Source organism: Psittacula echo, assembly GCF_963264785.1.
Source record: "Psittacula echo genome assembly, chromosome: 2".
In the NCBI taxonomy this organism is placed as follows: Eukaryota; Metazoa; Chordata; class Aves; order Psittaciformes; family Psittacidae; genus Psittacula; species Psittacula echo.
In genome coordinates, this window is record NC_137737.1 from 132137633 (window position 1) to 132160702 (window position 23070).

Below are 23070 nucleotides of genomic sequence, written 5' to 3' on the forward strand. Positions count from 1 at the left end.
TAAGAATAAGCTAGCCTTCAGTCGTTTTTTACACCACACACACAGAGCTAAGGTTTATTTTGGAGAAGAATAAACATTTGGAACTTCTTTTGCAGATGAAGAGGGCTCTTTTCAGGGCCACCTGTGGCTCTTTGTTTTGGGCTACAGTTTATAAAGCAGTGGTCACGAAATCAGCATCACAGAGTCAAGCTAGCTGCATAAATAAGAAATTAATTGTACTTTGCAATGGGAAAGTAGTGAAAGATAGCAAGATCAAATCTTTTTCGATCAACACTCAACTGTTCAGTTTTCTTCTTCCAGCCTTGCAGTAACACTGCTGAGTAACTGATTAAATTACTGGCCTATTATGTTTATCTAAAAGAAATTAGCTATAAAACTTCCAGAAAAGTGGAACATTACTTAGTGTCTGAGAAGTAGCTCTGATTACCTAAGGTTTTGCTTGTTTTAAAATTTACTATAGATATCTTTTTTATAATGTGTTCACATCTGTTAGATCCCCTTTCTAATTTCACATGTAATTTTTCTCAATATAAATGCTAATTTTAAGATTATCATTATCTTCATTTACATCATGTTGTTAATGTGGAGTTATGAATAGAAAAAAAACCCTCACCGGTAACAAGTAAGGAAACTGAGAGCCAGCAAGCCACTCAAAACATAGGCATCATCTTCCATTAGAGAAGTGTCTAATTAACAATATGGCTCATCAGGGGTGACCTCTTTGCTTTTTTTTTTCTTTCATTTTTAAAAAGATAAGAAAACTGCTGTCTGGCGTATGTCCAATACAGATACAGTTCATTTGTAACAGTTCTTAAAGGTGTTAAGTCAGGATTTAGTCTAAAATGAAGAACAAAGGATGTGCTGAAAAGAGTACAAGTGCTCAACTGGCTTTATGAAAACCTTAATTCTGTATATGCAAAATAATGAGGTATGCAATACAATGTATTAACTACAATTAAACATGTAACAGTCACTTCATCTGCTTTATTATAAAATAAAAGGTAATGAAGGGAAAGATGAATTCTGATGTCTGCTTTAGTGTCTGTTTGGCTCAGTTCAGAAACTATCTTGCTCAGCTCACCCTCTGCTGCTCACCACCATTTTCCACATGGCCATTATTATGTACCTTGGATCTGCATGCTGAAAAGCAGTCCAGGCTTATTCCTTGTCACCCATCAATAACAGAAATTTGGATCAGAGTGGACAGTTCCAGGGAAGTTAATTTCTTGCTTGCTTATCCTATGAGCATATGTAGCAAACCTCCTAGGCAGCAGAACTGCAACCTGTCCCAACATGACTGTGTTTAGGTAATGGGTGGTTAGGACGATAATGACAATTTTGTAACTTTATTTTGAAAGATCCTGAGGCAATTAAGAAAGTTTATTCAATATAGCTCTTATTCACCCCTATCACAACCAGTCACAAGAGAAAATTTAGAATTACTTGGCTGTAAATGGTATGCATTTTATAATCCTTCCCTGAATATTAATGTGATTCTAAGTTAAGAAAACTGTGGCATAAATTGTAGAACATCCTTACCAGGCATAGAATTATTTGCAATTTTTCTTTTTCATGTTATGGATTATTTTCTCTAAATGATGGGTTAATATTAAGAAGAGGAATAATATGTTTGTTATTCCTAATTAAGTTCTGAGTGACCAAGATAAGACCCTTCTAAGAAAAGAATAATAACAATCAATGTGAGTGAGCCTGGGATGATCTGTTCTACTTTGAAGGAGCTCTCTAACTCTAAAGAACTGAAACATGAAATATTTTGCTTATATTAACTCCTAATGTTCTGGATTTTTTTTTTTTTTTCTCCCCCAACCAAGATCTAATCACTCTAGGTCTCCCTTATTTTCTGTGAAACTCAGAGTAAGTCTAATTGTATAATACTTGAGTATATAATTCCTTTAGTGCTATCTTTTTCACACCCTTTCATTATATTTCTTTGTCACTTCTCTCCCAGATAAGGGGACTGAGAAAAATTGGGTGATGAATGTGTGAGGATCTCCATGTTCCATTCCTGACAGTAGTTGGATATTTTCCTACTATGCCATCACACTGAGAAGGAAGCAGAATTCTGATGATTATCTTGTGTAAATACAAGCTTGGAGCTGAAGTAGAGGCACTGTCTGTTGTGGTCGGAGTTTGAGTAGCTGCTGTACCTGTTGGTGGGGTTGGTGTAGTTGCTGTACTTGGAGTTGGAGTAGCTGCATTATCGCTTGTAGTCAGAGTTTGAGTAGCTGCTGTACTTGTCACTAGGGTTGGTATAGCTGCTGTATTTGGAGTTAGAGTAGTTGCGTTGTCGGTTGCTTTGCCATCAGATCCAGAGACATTTTTTTCCCTTTGAAGGTGCTAGACAATGTTGAACAGGGCTTTGTAAGCATCTCAACCCTTCATGCCCCATGTTGGGCACCAAAAAGAACTGTCGTGGTTTAAACCCAGTCAGCCACGCAGCCAGTCGCTCACTTCCCCACCTTCCTTCTCCCTGCTGCCAGAGGGATGGGGAGGAGAATCAAAAGAATGTAACTCCCACAGGTTGAGATAAGAACAGTCCAGTAACTAAGGTTTAACACAAACCACTACTGCTGTCACCAATAATAATAATGATAAGGGAAATAACAAGGGGAGAGAATATAACCGCTCATCACCTGCTGACCGATACCCAGCCCGACCGAGCAGTGATCTAGCCCTTCTAGGTAACTGCCCCCAGTTTATATAGTGAGCATGATGTGCTGTGGTATGCAATACCTCTTTGGTTAGTTTGGGTCAGATGTCCTGTCTCTGCTTCCTCACGGCTTCCCCTCCTCCCTGGCAGAGCATGAGACTCACAAAGTCCTCGGTCAGACTCAACATTACTGAGCAACAAATAAAATCACCGGTGTTATCAGCATTGTTCTCAGGCTGAGAGTCAAAACCACAGCACTACACCAGCTACTAAGAAGGAGAAAAACGACTGCTACTGCTGAACCCAAGACAATATTCAATCAGTCAATTACAAGACTTAATGATCACTATGGTTTTAAGCTGCCTCACAGCCAAAGATTCCAACATGCTATTAAAAATGTAATAACTTGGTTAAAAGTAAGTATGCTCTGTAAAAACAAAGAAACAACAAACCAATAGATATCTGGTTATAATGAAATAATATTTTTAAAAAGTTTTTGATCAATAGAAAGTTATTTCCAGTTTCCTGTTCTGTTCCTCTTGCCCCGTGTTTCTGTATGTGCAGACACAGCAAAGATAGCAGAGTATAAGAAAGGGGAAAAGCAATTTATAAAAAGAAAATAAATTACACTATTTAATAATTTTAAATTAGGAAGGTAGACATCACTGATTGTCAAAATATGCCTAACAGCATTTGCCTTTTCCCATAATCTACAATTCTTTATCAGAATGTGCCAGAAAACCTAAGGAAAGTATTTAGAACCATGTTTGGTGCCTGAATTTTTCACTGTTACTGGCTGTTTTTTCACTTGCAAATGGAGAGAAAGTATTTTGGTTATATGATGTTGACTTTTAACATTCTACTAACATTTGTCATGTAATAAACATACCATTCAATTATTATGAATAGTCCAACAGTGATAAAAAATTTCCTGTTTATAAATCCTGTCCACATAAGCAGTATACAATCTAACTTTTGAAAATTCAAAGCAAAATTCCCTTGCTGTCCCTGTCAATATTTCTTTTGACTGGCATCCTGCTGGTTGAAAATGACTATGCAGACATTGCTCAGCCACAGCTGTGATCATAGAATCATAGAATCATAGAATAGCTGGGTTGGAAAAGACCTTCAGATCACCTAGTTCCAATACCCCTGCCATGGGCAGGGACACCCCACACTAAACCATGTCACCCAAAGGTCTGTCCAACCCAGCCTTGAACATGGCCAGGGATGGAGCATTGACAACTTCCTTGGGTGACACATTCCAGTGCCTCACTACCATCACAGTAAAGAACTTGCTCCTCATATCCAATCTAATCTTCCCCTGTTTAAGTTTGAACTCATTACCCCTTGTCCTGCCACTACAGTCCCTAATGAAGAGTCCCTCCACAGCGTCCTTTTATAAACTCCCTAAGGATACTGGAAGTCTGCTATGAGGTCTCCATGCAACCTTCTCTTCTTCACGCTGAACAGCTCCAACTTCCTCAGCCTATCTTCATAGAGGAGGTGCTCCAGTCCCCTGATCTTTCTTGTGGCCTTCCTCTGGACTTGTTCCAACAGTTCCATGTCCTTTTTATGTTGAGGACACCAGAACTGTACACAATACTCCAAGTGAGGTCTCACGAGGGTAGAGTAGAAGGACAGGATCACCTCCTTCGCCCTGCTGGTCACGCTCCTTTTGATGCAGCCAGCATACTGTTGGCTTTCTGGGCTGCGAGCGCACACTGCTGGCTCATGATCATTTGCTCATCGACCAACACCCCCAAGTCCTTCTCTGCAGGGCTGCTCTGAATCTCTTCTCTGCCCAATCTGTAGCTGTGCCTGGGATTGCCTCTATCCAGGTGTAGGACCTTGCGCTTGGTCTTGTTGAACTTCATAAGGTTCACTCCCACTCACCTCTCAAGTGTGCCAATATCCCTCTGGATGGCATCCCTTCCTTCCAGTGTGTCAACCACACCACAGAGCTTGGTGTCATCGGCAAACTCGCTGAGGGCGCACTCAATCCCACTGTCCATGTCACCGACAAAGATGTTGAACAAGGCCGGTCCCAACACCGATCCCTGAGGGACACCACTCGTTACCGGTCTCCAGCCAGACATCGAGCCATTGACCACAACTCTTTGCGTGCAGCCATCCAGCCAGTTCTTTATCCACCGAGTGGTCCACCCATCAAATTGATGTCTCTCCAGTTTAGAGACAAGGATGTCATGTGGGACAATGTCGAACACTTTGCACAAATCCAGGTAGATGACGTCAACTGCTCTGCCCCTGTCCATCAGTTCCGTAGCCCATCATAGAAGGCCACCAAATTGGGCAGGCAGGATTTCCACTTAGTGAAGCCATGCTGGCTGTCACCAGCCACCTCCTTGTTTTTCATGTGCCTTAGCTTGCCTTCCAGGAGAATCTGCTCCAAGAGTTTGCCAGGCACAGAGGTGAGACTGACTGGTCTGTAATTCCCCGCGTCATCCATTTTCCCCTTCTTGAAAATGGGGCTTATATTACCCCTTCTCCAGTCATTGGGAACTTCACCTGACTGCCATGATTTTTCAAATATGATAGCCAGTGGCTTAGCAACTTCATTCTCCATCTCCTTCAGGACCCATGGATGGATGTCACCAGGTCCCATGGACTTGTGCACATTTAGGTTTTTAAGATGGTCTCGAACCAGATCCTCTCCTACAGTGGGCCTAGGGTCTTCATTCTCACAGTCCCTCAATTTAGTCTCTGATGTAAGTATTGTTTGCACATTAAATATAGAACATGTTTGATAGAGTAAATAGAGGTGAATTTGTTAATATATAAAGGCATAATCTTTGCATGCATAGAAGCCCAGACCACACAGGAAACTTCAGTGGGGTAGCAAGAAATAGGTGTGAGGTTACAAGAGAAGCTGTCTTTCACAGCAACGTCAGTCTGAAGAGATTCAATATCATGCTCAATTGCCTTTCTGTACTGATAAAAACTTAGGTGGCTGCATATCTTTACATGCATAAAACATTTGGGTTTTGACATACCTCTCTAAGTACATCTACTGCTGAAATACTGGTTTTCTTGGAAAAAACAAACAAACAAAAACCAAACAACCCAGAGAATGAAACTGAAATGGGAAATCATGGATTTTATACATCTAAAGATATTTGGATTTCTACATTGTTTCTAGTAATATGGATGAGCAAAAACTAAGACATGAAGATATTTCCTAATTCTATATTTCTGGAATTTGTTTTGAATATTCTGGAAGTATGCTCAGCAGACTGCAGCTTGCCCTGTACGTTTGGCACTGAGCTCATTCCCCATCTCCTGCCCTCATTTCAGGTGAAATACCCACTATCAGTCTAGAGTATGAGGCAGGTGTGACAGTGACATACAATAATGACACCACTATTTCAGTTCTAGCTACCTTAAAACTTAGGCTTGGGGTCTACAAAGTATCTGTCAAAACTAGCTTATATGGAGTAGTTATATCAGAAAAGAGACCAGTCTGTCTATAAAAAAACTCTTCTCTAATGGACCTTTTAAAACTGAGAGTTGACATTTTAATGCAAATAGGAATGGCAAGTTTTACTGATGATTGAGTAGCTCTGTAACACTACTTCCCATACAAACATGAACATTTTGACAGAAGATAAATACATGCTCTTTTTCTCTTATCTGAGAAACTTGTACTAAGCCACTGGCAAACAGGATATCTTGGCTCTTTAAATTATGATGTAGTATAGATGACCCAGAGTGAAATCAGAATGTTATAGTATATTTCCATGCTTGTTCTTGTTTCACTTATAATTAATCTAATTTTCCAAGTTCGTATGTGACATGTATATGGACAAGACCTGAATAGATGAAATGAAAATTCCTCAATATCCTTTAGGTGGAAAAAGTCATGAATAATTTCAATTTAATAAGATTATTAAGGAATCCCTATGGGACTATGGGGATTGGATTAGGTGACTTTTGAAGGTTCCTTCCAAACCAAACTATTCTATGATTCTATGATACATAAAGAATGAAAGCCAAAGGATTTATCATCATATTGTCTTTTATAACTAGCTTTGTAGTTCAAGAAACAATGGAACTAGAGTAATTCATGTAAAGAAAGATTAAAATCATATGGATTCTTAAAAAGAAATACATAATTTTTATCAATAAAGTTATATAGGCTACCTGAATAGACTCCACAAGAAATCACGAATGAGCAAAAGAGGCATATCTCTTATGGGAAGTTAGTTATAGCCACCCAGAAATAAGCACAGACAGCCCAATATGGGGAAAATTTACTCAAGAATGAGTGATAGTGAGAATAATTTTTCTATAAGATCCTAAATAAACAATGTAGTGCATCCTCAGAGCACCATGAACATCAAGACTTAACTCCCATTTAAAGAACATAATTATCATTTTAATAATCACATAGAACATTTAAAGGCTTAAAAAGGATTCTCTGGAAACATACTCTGTGCCAGTCACATAGCTGTGTTATTATATAGGTATGAAATGCTGCAGATATGGATAGAGTAAGTTACCCGATGAAACAAGTTCAGCCTCTTCCTTTGCTTTGGCTTTGCAGAAGAGGAGAGTTTAGCTAGGGCTAACTGAAGGTGCCAAAGAGTAATGTTAGAGTAACGCTATGATCATATCTGTGTAATAGCAAAGAAGATTCTCCTGACTTAGAGCAGTTTCAACATTCAATTCTCTAAAATTTAAATGCAGCTCTGCAATCGTACCCTAAAATGAGCATGCTGGGCTTATCCAATTTATGAATACTTGTTACCTGACCACATAAATAAATTAAAAGCAAAAATGGTTTCTGAAACTTCACAAGGCACTGATCAGACTGCAGTAACACCAGTGTAGTTTCATTTGCATCAGCATGAAGATAGAAAGAAAGATCAGAAAATAAGCTGACTTTATTTTGCCTACTTCAGGATGATCGATGAAAGAGAAGAGCTCTTTTAGTAGGAGGCTTGCCATGCTGGTCAAGAAAGCTTTAAACTAGATGTGTTGGGGGAGGGGGGCATCATTCCATCCCAACACACCCAGTCAGTTGCCAGCACCTATAATAAATGCTTGGAGAAATGTAGAGATAGTTTAGCCTCTCCAGCCAATCAGCTGGCTTCATTTGGAGCTCGGCTCTGATGCCTCTATACAAATGCTGGTAGTATGGGAGACCAGTAACAAGTGGTGTCTCTCAGGGATCGGTGTTAGGACCAGTCTTGTTCAACATCTTTGTCAGTGACATGGACAGTGGGATTGAGTGCGCCCTCAGCAAGTCTGCCGATGACACCAAGCTCTGTGGTTCGGTTGATACGCTGGAGGGAAGGGATGCCATCCAGAGGGACCTTGACATGCTTGTGAGGTGGGCTGATGCCAACCTTATGAAGTTTAACAAGACCAAGTGCAAGGTCCTACACCTGGGTTGAAACAATCCCAGGCACAGCTACAGATTGGGAAGAGAAGAGATTCAGAGCAGCCCTGCAGAGAAGGACTTGGGGGTGTTGGTCGATGAGCAAATGATCATGAGCCAGCAGTGTGCGCTCGCAGCCCAGAAAGCCAACAGTATGCTGGCTGCATCAAAAGGAGCGTGACCAGCAGGGCGAAGGAGGTGATCCTGTCCTTCTACTCTACCCTCGTGAGACCTCACTTGGAGTATTGTGTACAGTTCTGGTGTCCTCAACATAAAAAGGACATGGAACTGTTGGAACAAGTCCAGAGGAAGGCCACAAGAAAGATCAGGGGACTGGAGCACCTCCTCTATGAAGATAGGCTGAGGAAGTTGGAGCTGTTCAGCGTGAAGAAGAGAAGGTTGCATGGAGACCTCATAGCAGACTTCCAGTATCTGAAGGGGGCCTACAAGGATGCTGGGGATGGACTATTCATCAGGGACTGTAGTGACAGGACAAGGTGCAATGGGTTCAAACTTAAACAGGGGAAGTTTAGATTGGATATAAGGAAGAAATTCTTTACTGAGAGGGTGGTGAGGCACTGGGATGGGTTGCCCAGGGAGGCTGTGAATGCTTCATCCTTGACGGTGTTCAAGGCCAGGTTGGATGAAGCCTTGGGTGACATGGTTTAATGTGGGGTGTCCCTGCCCATGGCAGGGGTGCTGGAACTAGATGATCTGAAGGTCTTTTCCAACCCTAACTATTCTATGATTCTATGATTCTATGACTTCTCAATCCAGAAAAGCTGTGGAATGACATCTGTTCCTACTCACACCCTGTTATTTTTGTTAAATGGCAGGTCTGAGAAATAAATAATATTTACTTAAGCAGGTATCCAAGTTGCTTTCAGGATATGTGAATATCTAAATATCTGCCATTAGGTGCACTCAAACTGCAATCTTGTTGGCAAGGCAGAGCATCATGGACATACAGCAAGCAAATTTGAAGTTGTAACTTTGGTTTTGTCTTTGGAATTTATCTTGTAGAAATCTCTCAGGCATTTTGCTTCTGTGCATTTTTGAATAACTGAAGAAAAAAATTCTCATCATGTTTTTTTTTTGGATACTGGAACATATATCACTTTCTTTGATACAAAAAGATTTCTGTCTTGACTTTGGATGAAATCAGTTATCTGCAGCCATCTACCCACTAGCTGGTTATATTTTATTGAAGTATAAATTTTTTTCTACAACTGAAAAAAATATTCTATCTAGTTTTGTTTTGTTGTTTGTTGTTGAGTTGGGTTTTTTTTTTATGAATTGTAATATATCTTAAATCTGTGGGTTTGGCTTTTTTGGTTTTAATCTACATTATTTTCTTATTTCTATTAAATTCTTACAACTGAGTTGGTCTTTGAACCTATATAAATCCCTTTCATTGAACTGAAGACAAGTCTTTCCCTCTGTGCTATAATTAAAATAAAAAAAAAAAAATTGCCAACATTAAAAAATATTTTGCAAGTTATTTTCATCATGTTTATGAATGCAAAGAGGATAATCATTCTACCTCCAGTCTGACACGTCTGCTCATGCGGTTTATAACTTTCATGCTGTTTATAGCTTTCAGCAATGAGATTTACCATGAGGTCAGCTGCAGAGCCATTGCTAACTGTACTAGCAACAGTTCAGTTCAACTATAGTATCCAGACTCTTAGCACACACACATAGCATTACTGAAGACTTTAATAACTGTGTATTTAGCCTGATGTAACTAAGAAGTTGCAGTTCTGCATACCTCCTTGAATTTTTTTTTTACATCTATAAAAATTCAGATCAAAAGCAGAAGCAATAAGAGCACTTGCTATGTTGGACCTTCTTAGTGTGTTGGCTTCAGACTTTCTTGGATGCATGATATCATTCATAGGAAAGGCAAATGAATCACCAGCTCTGAACCTGGGTGAAGCAGGAAAGGGAACCTTCTTTGTTCCACTGTGTCTTAAAGTGATTGTCTCAAGAATGAGTGGCAGTTCTGAAATACCTCTTCACCACGTCTTTCTTAGTATGATGCAAAGATTATGACTTTTACATACAGTAGTAACAGGGCCACCTTGCAGTTATTGACTATCTCCACACTGGTAGTTGTGAGACATAAACTGTATTTCTTTAGTTAAGTATTTGTGGTGAAACTGTGATTTCAATAGAGTTCCATGCAGATAAGCAAAATCTTAAGGTCCTTTCCAACCCTAACCATTCTATAATTCTATGAAAGGATCATATAATGGGGGTCAGCTTAATTGTTTGCAATAGTGCATGTTATCTAATCACACAACAGCTCCATGCTAGAGGAACCCAGTTGCTAGACTGCAGGGATGGTGTACAATAAAGCTGTGATCAGCACTTGCAGTTACCTGGAAGTTTCTTCCTCTGGGACTGTGCCAGCCATGCTGAGAAGTGAATGTATATAAGATGGGTAACACAAGGACTTCACTGTGTCTGCTCTGCACCTTGCACAAGCATTAGATTTGAAGAGAGTTTAAAACCTAATGTATTTGACCGAAATACCCACTCCCGTCTTCATTTTCATCTAATCAGAATGCTAATTTTAGAAGACTGGCTTACGTTTGTTATCAGTTTAAGACATATGCTGTCTTCATGTGTATAAAACTATATTTATGGCATAGATGAGCACTATCCCTGGAGCAGGCATTATCTTCATGATAATAACATCAGCAATCAACCCTAAACAGGAAAAACAAACCTGCAGCTACAGGATGGAGAACTCAAGAGAAGACAATGGTGGCTGAGCACCTGTTGCTGCTGAAGCTCTCAGTCTTGACTCTAATATTAAGCAAGTAGAACCACAAATATTTAATGCATCAAATTAACCTAATATCAAAACACAGTCTTTTAGATTTGTTTCAGCTCATGGCAACGATGGAAACTATGTTAGCATGGAATAAATCTTTAAAATGAAAGAAGACCAAAACACTGCAGGAGTGTTGTGAAGTATTAAGAGTGGATGTATACTCTTAAAGAAGTGGATTTCCTTTAAAGTTTGGATTTCCTTTAAAGTTTTAACTATAACAATCAGCTAAATTTTATATGCACTGCATTCATTACATGAAAAACAAAGATTAAAATATTTGACTGTGGCCTGCTGGGGTGGAGGCTCAGCAGTGTAGCCCTGGTTAATATGAATACAGTCTATGCAAAAGTCCTCTTTTGGAAATCACTTGTCCTGGGTTCAGCAGCAGCAGTAAGTTTTTCTTCTTCTTAGTAGCTGGTGCAGCGCTGTGATTTTGACTTTCGGCCTGGGAATAATACTGATAAAGCCAATGTTTTCAGTTGCTGGTCAGAATGTTTACCCTGACCAAGGACTTTGTGAGTCTCATGCTCTGCCACGGAGGAGGAGAAGCCGGGAGGAAGCAGAAACAGGACACCTGACCCAAACTAGCCAAAGAGGTATTCCATACCATAGCACGTCATGCCCAGGATGTAGAACGGAGAATTCCCGGAAGGGCTGGATCACTGCGGAGTGGGGGCGAGGTACCGGTTGGTGAGCGGTTGTATTCTCTTCCCCTGTTATTTCCTTTATCATCATTATTGGTGGTAGCAGTAGTGGTTTGTGTTATACCTTAGTTATTAAACTGTTCTTATCTCAACTCGTGGGAGTTGCATTCTTTTGATTCTCTTCCCCGTCCCTCTGGGAGCGAGGGGAAGAAAGGTGGGGGGGGAAGTAGACTGTGTGGTTCTAATTTACGGCCTGGGCTTAAACCACAACACACTTTACTAAAGGGAGAGGTTTTATAACTCTTTGGGAAGATGGTGAGCACTCATACAGCATCAGTGAGTCTACTTCTGATAGTGCAAAATGGCAAGGGATAGGCCACTACCACCTTACTGCATATTTCCAAGTACAACCAAATCACATGAATAAGACCCTGTCTGGTCAGATATCCATCAGAACTGCATACTAATGGAATTATTAGAGTTCAATATTTTAGTTGTTCACTTCCCCATCTGTACCTGATTACTACCTGAAGTAGTGTGCTTTTCCACAATACCGGTCAGCATGCTGCAACCATAAAACCAATTAAGCTATATCAAATATTTCCTTTTTAATATTGTAATAACAATAAACCACATGTTCTTGAAAGCCTTAAATATTAAGGATATTAGGTTTATTATTATTTTTATTACTCCTAATTTCTACTCTTCAGGAATTAATGATATTCCATTTAGTGATTTCTTTACCAAAAATTTTTTTGTTGCCTCTTCAAACTCACATATTATTGAACCCGTTATCTTTCTGTTATTATTTTCCAGATGCATTTAGAATCCATTTATCTAAGCAGGGAAGATTTATTTAATATCTCAAATTAAAGTATTTTGCCTTGATGTTTGTCTATGGGTTGGGTTTTATTCATAAGTTGTGTTTTAGGATAAAAGAGATAAAATATAGAGAATATGTTTGGCAAACAATAATAATAATAATAATAATAATAATAATAAAAAGGCTCATTCTGATATCTGTATTACTAGAAACCAGTCACTGATGACTGCCTCAGACCAAAATCTCAGTCACGGCTCCCATAGCACAGGTAGAGGTACATGCTCATACAAACTATAAAATCTATGTTTGACATGTTTTAAGAATAACAAAGCGTACTGCTTATATCTTCTTGTTTTTAATTGCTGTTTGTGTCCTACAGGCGGTCTTTGTAAAGGCTATAAAGACTGTAGATGAGATAAGACTAAATTCAAGTTCTACCCTCTGTTATTCACCCAGATCTTATTAATTTAGGTAGGTGCAGCACTTCCGCATGTGTGTGAATATCCGTGCGGATTAATATTAAAGAAAAAAATAAAAACCCTCATATGAGAGGATTTCATTGTGTCTTTCCCTCAGGATTTTTCAGTGGGATCTACTGAAGTTAAGGGAACTTTGACATCTGTAGTCATTACAGTTAATAAGAAAACAGTAAAGTGATTCATTGATTCACAATTCAAAGGGGCACGCTCTCAGTTCTCATGCTGCTGCTGCAATGTATTTCTGTTAGAATGCTTTTAGAAATGCTATCAGTAGAACTTAATAATCATTCTAAACTGTCATGTTCACTAAAACTACAGAAAGCTTGACCTTTAATCAAGAAGAATGAGCATCACGAAAACATCACTTTATTGCAGAGATAATGTGCAATTCACAGTATTGCATATTACAGCTTCAGTTCTTTGATGATTAAAAAATCTATTTTTCACTCAGTTACTTTCTGTCATAATATTTTCTATTTTTAGTTACTAATATATTGCTATCATACTTACAAAGAAAGAAAATATGATACACTTACCAAAATTTGGAACTTAAAATATCATAAAAACATGGCAGTCCTTTAAGAGGAATTTTTCTAGTATTCAGTTTTAGCCCTCTTATTAGGTAACTTACAGATAACCCTTGTATTTTCTATATTGATCATCTAATCTGGTGGGTTTAGTCATCCTGTAACTTATGGCAAAAGTATGTGTCAGGCCCTGTCCTCATTTTATGTTCATTCTCGAGTATCATTCATGTATCTTAGCATTCAAAAGTCTCTAACTTCAGTTTTAAATGTCTTAACATTTAGTTCTGAAAAATATCTTACTTCTAGATACTTCAGAAAAACCTGTGTGTCAGGTAGGGCAAAAAACTATTTGCTGAGAGAGTCTGAAATAAGCTTGGTCCCTCTCTAAGTTATTGTTCTCAATTTCTTTTCTGTGACTGACCTTATGTTAGTTCTGATCCTGACAGAGAATTCAGGTGGTACTAATTACTGCTTGCTGTCTTTTTCATGACCGTAGCGCAAAGGTAGGTACTGTGGGAGCTGTAAGAAAAGTAGGCAAAGGGGTGATATTTTTAAACTATGAGTAGTAGTGTTTTGACACTGGGTTTTATATGAAAAGCAGAAATCAAGAAAATATGGAAAGGATGGAACACAATTATATTCAGACTTGGTCCAGGTCCATTTAAGCATAAAAGTTGAGTTGAACTGGAAAACTAGGAATATCCTTTAAAATGTGAAAATAAGAAAAAAATCTGCCTGTGAAGACTTAATATCGTTGGATCAAGAGAGATAATATTAAAACTGATTTTATTAATATAATTTAGTCATTAGTGGACATATTTTTTTAAATATCAATTTAAGGAGAGGACTGAAATAGCCTCTTCAAAGTTTTCAGCCATATGTGAAAAATTGGTTTTAAATGGAATATACTTGTGCCTAGTCCCTGGAACACAATGTTTTCCACAGATCAAGAGAAAATCATTTAAACAAAAAAGTTTTCCAACAAGCCTAGTTGCATGAGAAAGGGGAGAAAAGATCTCTGTAACATTTCACTGTACCACATTGTATTTTATGGGTTGTTATGCTGTCTTTTATTTATATCTGGTGCTAGCTAAAGATGATCGATATAGTTGATGGGTTTTTTTGCTTGAAGTTTTCTATGGTATTTCTAAGTTCAGTCTTCCCCAAGATACTTTATATTAAGTTGCTGTGACAACACACAGAAAGACACGTATGCGCCTATGTCTTTATGCAGATACGTGCAGGAGAGTGGTGTTCCTCAGTGGTTGGTGTTGGGACTGGCACTGTTTAACGTCTGTGTTGGTGACATGGACAGTGGGATTGGGTGTAATGTCAGCGAGTTTGCCGATGACACCAAGCTGTGTGGTTTGGTTGGCACACTGGAAGGAAGGGATGCCATCCAGAGGGATATTGGCACACTTGAGAGGTGAGTGGGAGTGAACCTTATGAAGTTCAACAAGACCAAGCGCAAGGTCCTACACCTGGATAGAGGCAATCCCAGGCACAGCTACAGGTTGGGCAGAGAAGAGATTCAGAGCAGCCCTGCAGAGAAGGACTTGGGGGTGTTGGTCGATGAGAGAATGAACATGAGCCGGCTGCAGTGTGCGCTCGCAGCCCAGAAAGCCAACCGTATCCTGGGCTGCATCAAGAGGAGCGTGACCAGCAGGTCGAAGGAGGTGATCCTGCCCCTCTACTCTGCTCTCGGGAGACCTCACTTGGAGTATTGTGTGCAGTTCTGGTGTCCTCAACATAAAAAGGACATGGAACTGTTGGGACAAGTCCAGAGGAAGGCCACAAGAATGATCAGGGGACCGGAGCACCTCCCGTATGAAGATAGGCTGAGAAAGTTGGGCCTGTTCAGCCTGGGGAAGGGAAGGCTCCAGGGAGCAACCTTAATATCTGATGAGGCCTACAAGAAAGCTGGAGAGGCACATTTTACAAGGGCATGTAGTGATACGGTCAAATGGCTTTAATCTAGAAGAGTTAACTTTACATTAGATATTAGTAAGAAATCCTTTACTGTGACAGTGGTGAGGCACTGGCACAGGTTGCCCAGGGAAGCCGTGGCTGCCCCGTCCTTGGAAAAGTTCAAGGCCAGGTTGGATGGGGCTTTGAGTTCTGCTGCTTGGCTGATGCTTTGGTGAGCTTTTCATGTCACTATACCATCACAAAAGCATTCTGGGGAGGCAGATTTCCTTTGTGCCCACTTAACACGTGATCATGCTGAGCAGATAAGCACAGTCCTGGCAGTGCAAAGGAAGAGACAGGGCTGTGCAGATATGGACACAGGCTCCTTGAGAATCTTCTAGCATCCTGGACATTTGCATAAGTGCAGCCTTCACAGGAAACTTCACTCTTGCTGCTGTGCTGCTTGTTAGCATACATGACTATTCTTCAGAATCCAGCCTTCAGAGGGTTTTCCAGAATCATTACTTCTCAAAATAAAGCATGCTTATCATGAAAGATGTCCTAATCCTTCTCACAGGACAGCAATGCAGTAGCAGCACAAGCCAGAACAGCAGACTCTGAAGTGCTAAATGTACATTTGTATGGATATGACATTTAACTCGATAAAAAACCTCAAACCTTTTATTTCAGGAAATAAAAAATGTATCATTTTCCTGCTTTCAGCTTACTGACACTATGTGTCAGTGGGACCTGCCCTTTCAGTGATTTACTTCCTTCTACAATTTTCTGAGGAATGGTTTTTATGGCACTATCAGCTGCCTAAGAAAAGTTATCAATAATGTAGACCCAAGTACTAATTCTTGAATGACAGTAGTGGAAATACAAATGAGCATTTCTCATCCTAAAAGTAGCTTGGAGTTCAGCTTATTGGACAACTTTCAACAGAAGAATCTTCTGTGGGAATCTGTAAAACCTGAAATATTTCCCCACAAAAGCATCCCTGTTTTAAAACTTGTCTGCCCAGATCTTCCTGGTGTTTTAGCTCTTTGCTGATCTGTCCATGTCAGTTGCTCAGTAAGCAGCCTACCAAACCATTCTAAATATGGGTAATCAGTGGTATTTGCATTCAGAAGACATTTTGGAGGGTGATACTTCATAATAAAACATTTCAAACTACTGAGATCTGCCATGAGAAAGAGTTTCTTTTCTAAGCCTCAATTTTGAGATGTCCCAGTTGGCTAATCATATGTGCTATGTCTCCTTTAATCAAAACAGAAGACATGACAATACTACTCAGAGCAATTTTAGTTCTCTTTTCAGTAAAATACCTACAGCTACCTCTGTTAACATCATTTTCTTATATAACACTTGGGGGTTTTGTTGGTTGTTTTTTTGGTCAGTTGAGGTTTTTGTTTCATGATACACAGTTTTAAAATAATACTTTTCTTGACTAAAATTGAAAATTACTGTTGGACAGATCTTTTTACAATATCAATCTCCTTCATCTATTGATTAGACAGGTGTTAGCCGCATTAAAGGACATTTATTTCTTACTCAAATGCACAGGAACTTCACTGGGGAAAATATATTTGCATATGAATAGAAAATATCAGGCACTTCTGTATTTTCTCTGTGACAGATTCAGTCTACCTGCTAGTGTCATGCTGATATAATACAAATGATATTTATTAGAACTTCTGAATTGGGGGAACCACCATCTGTCTTGTTAGATGCAACTTTCTATGAAAGAATATGCAGTGAATGATTTGTGGAGATTTTATTCTTCATGAGTTAAGTAAATAAGGATCACTGTGTTTTCTTCTCACAATTTATAATGAGAACAAAAAGCCCAAACTGTTGAAAAAAGACATTTATGTTTTTAGATATACTACTTCAGCAATTTCTAGGGAGTATAAGTGTGAATAAATACAATAATTTAAGTTCATAGTGTTTACTGTGGCATAATAACAGTGACACTGAATGAATTTGTAGGAGAGACAAAGGAAACAAATTGCTGAAAATGCAATTAGAAATGTGACATAGAGTTTAGAATAAGAAGCAAAAAACCCCAGTAACATAGCGATTTTTTTTTGTGATACCTTTTAACTTTAGATTATAGCATACTTGCAATTGTGCCATATTTATGAGATTCCTTTTTTTCCCTAAGATCTAGTGCCTTTGTCTTGTCATGCATCAAACTACATTACATCCATACACAGCTGATGTAGGCCTTCTGCACAATAAACATGCATCCTAAATACACATTTCATTGATCTGATAGTGAAAGAGAGTCAATTTAAAAACTCATCAACCCTTTAATTTTCAATTTAAATCTCTCTTTACTGGCACAAATATCAATTCAGTATAAGGTGTAACTTAGGAAGTTATTTTTGGATTACATCTCTCAAGTCATGAGCTTTCTTCGCCTACTAAAACTGAAAATGATAATTTATTTGTCTGAAGAAGAAATGAAATAATGTATTGAATTTGATATTGATTCATTATCTATACAGGCAAGACGATTTTAAAAATTATTTCCATTAAAATTCTACTTTTATGTCAAAAGCTCTATAAGGTTTAGGCTCCTCAATTCATAAATATACAAAATTGTCTTTGTGCATCTGTGTGTGTTTCAGCTGTGTGAATCCAGAGGAAGGGACAAAAATAGTACTTCTGAACAGATAGCATCTCTCTGAGATGCAGAAATACCTGTTAATTGCATTAATACATAATGTTTCATGGGATGTGGCAAGATAAACACAATAACTTTAGAACAATAATTTAACTGGGAAAAACAAAGCAGATTGAGGGAAGTGCATTTTTACAGTAAGTAGACTATTCTGAGTAAGGCTATTTAGAGTTTTCTTGAAAAAAATTAGTTTACCCAAAACGAGGTCGAGTTTTTTGGTGAAATTTATTAATTTCCTTCAATTTTTCATCAAGATGGGTTTTTTTGGTACATAAATTTGACCAATAATAAAAAGCATGGAAGCTCCTACAGCACAGAGGTTTGTCCTGGAATTTATTTTTCCATTCCAGGGAGAAGTTAAATGTATGATGAAATCTCAGAAGCTGTTATAGCATCATGCTTGCAGAGATTTATTTTTTAATATTTACCACTAAATATTTCTAACTGGTAGATCTCACTATGAAATTGAACAGAAGGGACATTACAGAAGAACTGTCCAGAGCTGTTACAGAAGGAGGGATACCATCTTCCATTCAGTCTTCATAACCACTTTTATACTTAAAAATGAGACAAGAGATGGTCCAGAAGGCCTTGGGAGCTAATTCCAGGAAACAGTGATGATAGCGGACTGAAGAAACGAACTAACTCAGTTCAGGCTGAAAGATGGGCTGTGCTCCTACATAAACTCACACCATGAGCTAGGACTGCTTTTATGAGCTTCTAGTTCTATATAAAGACCATTTACTGAGAAAAAGCAGGCTGAGGTTTAGCTATATGAATTAGAAATGTTTTGGTCAAAGCACCACAAACACACAGGATTTAAAGAAAGGGATACAAAAGTAGTATAGGTCAAACCAGTGTAAGTCATTTTTTTTTTTTTTTGCAGTGCTTTGAACAGTAAAAGAAATTATTTGCAGTAGTTTTAGAATTAAGTAAAAAATTACCAGTGCTTCAGGATCTATTCATTTAAAGCAAACCAGAAGTTTTAGTGCATGACAGAAGAACAGTTTAATACTTTTTTTTTTTTTTTTTTTTTTAATGCCAAATTAGACAAAGCTTTTGCTCTGGAGCCCTGCAGGAAGACAAATTGCCATAATGACAATAAATGCTAAAAAATAATTTTGAGTGTCTGTAGTTCTGCCCACCCTGGGGCAAGACATTAAGTCTTTCATTATTTGTAAATGCAGTCCTTTGAGACAAACAAGTGGTATAGCACACCAGTAATGCTCCTGAAGCTGTGTGCAAGGTGGTATTGCATGTATATATACGAGTAGGCTTTTTTAGTACATACTTGGTAATAGGAATAAATGCCTTTATCTCTCATTGCTTGCACAGATAAGATTTAATGAGAAAGAATAATGATAACACAGTGAAATATGTAAACATATACAACATGGAACGTGTCTTCTGATCCTTGCGTTGAAAAAACTCCCACTGAAAGGAACTTCTGTATGACAAGGAGCTCAGCATGGGCCAGCAGTGTACACTTGCAGCCCAGGAAGCCAACCGTATCCTGGGCTGCACCAGAAGTGTGACCAGCAGGTTGAAGGAGGTGATTCTGCCCCTCTACTCTACTCTCATGAGACCCCACATGGAGTACTGTGTTCAGCTCTGCGACCCTGTCCTGGGTTCAACAGTAGCAGTCATTTTTTCTCCTTCTTCAACGCCAGGTTGGACGGGGCTTTGAGCAACCTGGTCTAGTGGAAGGTGTCCCTGCTCATGCCAGGTGCATTAGAAATAGGTGATCTTTAAGGTCGTTTCCATTCTTAACGATTTGATGATTCTATGACATAAATATATTTTAGAAATACTAAAAGAGAGAAAGATAGATAATGGTGTTACAATCTTTCTAGTTTCAAAAAATATTGTTTTAAAAAAGCAGAATCTGGCTCTCCATGAACCATCTCTATGATGATGTCTAATGGGTGTTATACTTTTGTTTGATAATCCATCTATTTTTATACAGTAGGCAGGATTGTCCATACCTGAAACATCTACCTGTAGCATGTAGTTTCACTGATCTTTGATTCATCTACATAAAACCTGTTTAAGATAGTTTCTGCATGTTTGAAACATGTTACGGTTGACAACAGTCATGTTCCTTTTATATATTTTGTAATCTTCCTGGGTGTTTCTGCCACATATAACCATCTTCTAAACTGGTCTCATTCTGCTACTCAACCTCTCATTCAAAAAAAAAAAAAAAAAAGTTTCTACAGCAGAGGTAATATAATTCTATTCCATTGCTAATTCTATTCCTTGAATTGAATTGATTTGATAAGTTTTTTTCTATTTTTTAATCCTTTAAAAATACATTTTGAGGGGCTAATTCAATACATAATCATAGAATCATAGAATAGTTAGGGTTGGAAAGGACCTTAAGATCACCTAGTTCCAACCCCCCCTGCCATGGGCAGGGACACCCCACACTAAACCATGTCACCCAAGGCCTCATCCAACCTGGCCTTGAACACTGCCAAGGATGGAGCACTCACAACCTCCCTGGGCAACCCATTCCAGTGCCTCACCACACAAACAGTAAAGAATTTCTTCCTTATATCCAATCTAAACTTCCCCTGTCTAAGTTTTAACCCATTATCCCTTGTCCTGTCACTACAGTCCCTGATGAAGAGTCCCTCCCCAGCATCCTTGTAGGCTCCCTTCAGATACTGGAAGGCTGCTATGAGGTCTCCACGCAGACTTCTCTTCTCCAGGCTGAACAGACCCAACTTTCTCAGCCTGTCTCCATACGGGAGGTGCTCCAGTCCCCTGATCTTTCTTGTGGCCCTCCTCTGGACTTGTTCCAACAGTTCCATGTCCTTTTTATGTTGAGGACACCAGAACTGCACACAATACTCCAAGTGAGGTCTCACGAGAGCAGAGTAGAGGGGCAGGATCACCTCCTTCGACCTGCTGGTCACGCTCCTTTTGATGCAACCCAGGATACGGTTGGTTTTCTGGGCTGCGAGCGCACACTGCAGCCGGCTCATGTTCATTCTCTCATCGACCAACACCCCCAAGTCCTTCTCTGCAGGGCTGCTCTGAATATCTTCTCTGCCCAAACTGTAGCTGTGCCTGGGATTGCTCCGACCCAGGTGTAGGACCTTGCACTTGTCATGGTTAAACTTCAAAAGGTTGGCATCAGCCCACCTCACAAGCGTGTCAAGGTCCCTCTGGATGGCATCCCTTCCCTCCAGCGTATCAACCGAACCACACAGCTTGGTGTCATCGGCAGACTTGCTGAGGGCGCACTCAATCCCACTGTCCATGTCACCGACAAAGATGTTGAACAAGACCGGTCCCAACACCAATCCCTGAGGGACACCACTCGTTACCGGTCTCCAGCTGGACATTTAGCCATTGACCACAACTCTTTGCGTGCGGCCATCCAGCCAGTTCTTTATCCACCGAGTGGTCCACCTATTCAAATTGATGTCTCTCCAGTTTAGAGACAAGGATGTCATGTGGGACAGTGCTGAACGCTTTGCACAAATCCAGGTAGATGACATCAGCTGTTCTGCCCCTGTCCATCAGTTTCGTAGCCCATCATAGAAAGCCACCAAATTGGGCAGGCAGGATTTCCCCTTCGTGAAGCCATGTGGGCTGTCACCACCCACCTCCTTGTTTTTCATGTGCCTCAGCATGCCTTCCAGGTGAATCTGCTCCAAGAGTTTGCCAGGCACAGAGGTGAGACTGACTGGTCTGTAATTCCCGGGGTCATCCATTTTTCCCTTCTTGAAAATGGGGGTTATATTTCCCTTTTTCCAGTTGTCGGGAACTTCACCTGACTGCCATGATTTTTCAAATATGATGGCCAGTGTCTTAGCAACTTCATTCTCCATCTCCTTCAGGACCAGCGGATGGATGTCACCAGGTCCCATGGACTTGTGTACGTTTAGGTTTTTAAGATGGTCTCGAACCAGATCCTCTCCTACAGTGGGCCTAGGGTCTTCATTCTCACAGTCCCTGCGTTTGCCTTCCAAGACTTGGGTGGTGCGGTCAGAGCCTTTGCCAGTGAAGACTGAGGCAAAGTCATTAAGAACCTCAGCCTTCTCCAAAACCCGGGTAGCCAGTTCTCCCGATATCTTCCGAAGGGGGCCTACATTGTCCCTAGTCTGTCTTTCACTCGCAAAATACAACTGAAACAAGCAGCTAAATGTTGTCTATTTGTTTACCCCAGGCTAGATTCAGTATCTTAGAACACTGCAGTAGAAAAGAGTATTTCACACACTCTCTGTTGGTTAATGCAGCTCTAGCATGTCTCTTCAATAAGGTTATAAAATGAAGTATTTGAAACCTTAAAACTTAAACATTTGAAACATCCTCTTAGTAACAAGGAGCTGTTGTCACTCTGCTAAATCTTAAACTGTATTTTCAATTGCAACCTGAAAACAACATGTCAAAGTAGCACCTGAGGCAGTAAAGGACAAGGTATCAGACAACTGCTTATCATGTGCTTCAATGACTCCTGGAATAACAGACTCAGCCTGTATAATAGATGGGAAGAAAACAAAACAAAACCAAAAACAACCTTTGGAAAACTGAAGTTTTTCTTGACCTCTTCATTAGCAAATGACAGTTCTATTCCTTGGTCTGTCCTCTTCTAATGACCTTCAGACAGAAGTATTTTGCTGGATCCTTTGCACTGCATGGCATAAAAAAAATCAATAATAAAATACTGACAAAGGATATTGCTTCTATATAGGATGCACTGAAAGTAAAAGTATTAGATAGGTAGGAGATATGAAAAAGCATGTGTTAGTAATGTAGTAATTATATATACCCTATTCACTGTAGATGGGAATTAACTAGATATGAGCACTTCTTAAGTCACCTCTTAATCCATGTATATCTGTATAGGTCATAACACAATTCCTTTACTACCAGAAAATGAATATAAAATTTTCATTGTTTCAAGAGCAAGAGAATTTTGAAGATTTATGAAGGTGTGTAATTTGTATGAAGGCACCTTGACTATATAATTATTGGTGAATAAAAGAGTGCTAGGTTGTGAGACTGAGCATTGGGCAACTGGTTATCCTGGGGACAAGAGTTGGGCTACGTCTACACTGCATTGCATTTGGCC